The sequence below is a fragment of the Mesocricetus auratus genome, unplaced genomic scaffold, assembly GCF_017639785.1.
Source record: "Mesocricetus auratus isolate SY011 unplaced genomic scaffold, BCM_Maur_2.0 Super-Scaffold_100004, whole genome shotgun sequence".
Lineage (NCBI taxonomy): Eukaryota > Metazoa > Chordata > Mammalia > Rodentia > Cricetidae > Mesocricetus > Mesocricetus auratus.
Window position 1 is genome coordinate 60604508 of NW_024429189.1, and position 3594 is coordinate 60608101.

The following is a 3594-nucleotide window of genomic DNA, read 5'->3' on the forward strand; positions in this document are numbered from 1 at the left end:
AGTGAAATCATTGTGGAAGTCTCTTTTATTCAGCCAGATATATACTGGTACCCAGATTATACCAGTGTTTAGAACTTTTTGCTGCTTTAGTTTTTTATATTTACATTTGATTTCTAGTCTCCCTAGTCACAGAAAAATGCTTAGTAGCTGCTCTGTTTGGTGGCCACCTTAGACAGCACAGGCTTAGAAGTTGACACATGGTGCTTGCTTTGGCAGCACATATTCTAAAATTGGAACGATACAGAGAAGATTAGCAAGGCCCTTGAGTAAGGATGACATGCAAATTCATGAAGCGTTCCATATTTTTTTCAATGACAGAGGTATCTTGATAGAGAGGCCATTATGGGCTTAGGGAGCAACCTGGTGCCAGGGAAACTCACAGGAACCCACAAGGATGACCAGAGCTAAGATTCCTAGCAATAGTGGAGAGGGTGCAGAGATTCACAGCCAAGCACTGAACTGATTTCTGGGAGTCCTTCTGAAGAGAGGGAGGAGGGAATATATGAGGGGGGGTCAAGATCATGGCCAGGAAACCCACAGAGACAGCTGACCCGAGCTCTTGGGAACTCAAGGATTCTAGACCGACAGCTAGGGAGTCTGCATAGGACTGACCTAGGCCCTCTGCATGTGGGTGACAGTTATGTAGCTTGTTCTGTTTGTGGGGCCCCTAGAAGTGGGACCAGGATTTGTCTCTAGTGCTGGAACTGGCTTTTTGGAACCTATTCCCTATGGTGGGGAGCTTGGTCCTGCCTTAACTTGATATGCCATGCTTTGTTGACTCTCATGGGAGACCTTACACATTCTGAGGAGAGGATGGTGGGGTAGAAAGGCGGGGGGAATGGGAGGAGAGGAAAGAGGGGATACTGTGGTTGGTTTATAAAATAAATTTTAATAAAAATGAAACTGACACACAACTGGATTATTGGCTCTGTCCCTTAATAACAATGCAGTGTTAGAGTGTTTTATCCTCAGGTGGATCTGTCCCTAAAAACTAAATATACTGCGTGCTGAAGGCATTCCAAGTACTTTATGCTCAGCATCCCACTTAACCCTTCCCCAACCAGGCAGCATGGGCATTATCCTCAGCCCCCAGTGGTGGTTCCCTCCATGTGCTAACCTTGAGGACTACTGTGTTCAGTTGCCCCACTTAATCCTTCCCCAACCAGGCAGCATGGGCATTATCCTCAGCCCCCAGTGGTGGTTCCCTCCATGTGCTAACTTTGAAGACTACTGTGTTCAGTTGCCCCACTTAATCCCTCCCCAACCAGGCAGCATGGGCATTATCCTCAGCCCCCAGTGGTGGTTCCCTCCATGTGCTAACCTTGAAGACTACTGTGTTCAGTTGCTTGGACACCTATCTACTTGTGGCTGTGAAGTTATGTTTTTCATGCATGATTCACATTTGAGTCGGCAGACTTTGAATGAATTATGTTGTCCTCTGAATGTGAGCAAGCACTGTCTGATCAGTTGAAGGCTTAAAGAGATGAGACTGAGGTCTCCTCAAAGGAAGACTATAGCATCAACCTCTGTTGGAATCACCATCCAATCACCAAGTCAACCAGCTAACCTCTCTCTCTCTCTCTCTCTCTCTCTCTCTCTCTCTCTCTCTCTCTCTCTCTCTCTCTCTCTCTCTCTCACACACACACACACACACACACACACACACACACACACACACACACACGGTTGCCTCTCTCTCTCTCTTTGGATACCATTGCCCAACACACCACTAATCTCCCCACCAGTTCACTCTCAGCCCCTCTCGACTGCTTCCTGCCATTTGAAGAACCATTATCTTCTATGGGTCTCGATTTTTATCGATGGTAAACTAGATCATAGCGCCTGCCTGCTAGGGGTGTTGGAAGGGCTGGCTGACTAATATAAAGCACCTGATGTGTGGTAAGCACTCAGAAAAAGAGGCTGTCATTTGCTGCCTCCTGTCTGAAAACACCCAACACAGCTTACAACCAGGTTACACTGCAGATGTGGAAGACATAAAGAAAAAAAGGGCCAATTTTAGAAAGATATATTATGCCTATTGATGGTATTTATTACAGCTATGTTAAAAATCAATTTTGCCATGAACCGTGTCAATAAAATGCAACCTATGCTACCTTGAATTAACTATGTAGGCCAGGCTAGCCACCAACTCAGGCTCCTCCCCATTGTTGGGAGGATAGGTGGGTGCCACCACATACAGCTCAAAAGCTACTATCCTTTAAGTGAGTGTCCCTTGTGTGCCCCTACTGGAAATGAGCAGGCTCACCAGCTCACCCTGTCCATACCGAAGTGGGGGTGCTGCCATTTCCAGTTTCCAGAGGAGAAGCTGAGACTGTGGGTGAGTCAGAAATGTGCCCGCCTTCTAAATGAAAATCCCAGGGAAATAATTCCCCCACTCCCTTCTTATCAAACAGCCTGGTTATTTGTTTTCCTGAATAATCCTTTACAAAGCTGCTTGGCAGTGAATTGAAATTAACATCGAGTCCTTGGAGGGAGATTGCCGACTGAGCCGTTCCTCCTCCCCCCTTTTGTGTCGGTTGCCGGATGCACACATCTGTAATTCTGTTCTGAGACTGTCGTAGAATCTTATAATATTTCTTGCCTTGCAATTTTGTGCAGGTAAATCCTAAAGCGGACCTTTAATATATTGTATATGATTAAAATTGCTCAGAGCCTGTGGGGAGAAAATGAATTGCTAATAGCTAAGAGAACCCTGTGTTCTCTGAAGCTGTTTGTTGTTCGATGAAAACAGACTTCAGATGTCAATACATTTCACTTTGTTTCCTATTGCCCATTCTGTGTTCATATGGCTGTAATCCCCAGATTAATTCCAAGGTATTTCTCTGAATTATGTTCATAAATGTCAGGCTTTATAGAAAGATGATTTTGTGTGTTTTAATATGTATTCCCCCTTCATTCTCCTTTCTTTGATGTCAAGGTTGAGTAAAGCCAGTTAAATCTGGCTTTCATTTGTGAGGCTTAATGCAGAAACCATTGTAGGGCTCAACTCAAACCTCCTTCTGGTTTTCAGCAATGATCCTGCCCTGTCACAATGAACCAAACACTTTAGTTCAAAGATTTTAAGCAAATAGGTCTTTTTTTTTTTTAAGGGAAAAAGTTAGAAATCAAAGCTCGGGGACCTGGAGAGATGGCTCAGAGGTTAGGAGCTGCTCTTGCAGAGGACATGCGTCAATTCCCAGGACCCACATCAGGCAACTCACAACCACCTATAACGCCAGCTCCTACAAGATCTGATGCCTCTGGTCTCCTGGACACCTGCGTTTACATGCTCATTCAAACACATTTTTAAAAGCTTTAAGAACAAAATTTGGGGGCTGGAGAGATGGCTCAGTGGTTAAGAGCCCTGGCCACTCTGGTCGTTCTCCCAAAGGACCTGGGTTCAATTCCCAGCACCTACATTGCCATTCACAACTGTCTGTAACTCCGGTTCCAGGGGTTGCGGCATCCCCACACAGACATACATGCAGGCAAAACCCCAATGTATGTTAAAAAAAGAAAGAAATGAAAGCTCAGGGTGGATTTGCATGGCAGCTGAGTGTCCCTCTGTTTTCACACCCCTCGTGTGAATCGAGT

General features: G+C 45.3%; 1 non-coding gene across 1 annotated transcript; it reads left to right on the forward strand.

The window, feature by feature from the left end:
- Window positions 1-200: 200 nt before the first annotated feature.
- Window positions 201-307, forward strand: LOC121140630. The gene has a single exon (XR_005877548.1). It is a non-coding gene; the product is annotated as a U6 spliceosomal RNA (small nuclear RNA).
- Window positions 308-3594: the final 3287 nt, after the last annotated feature.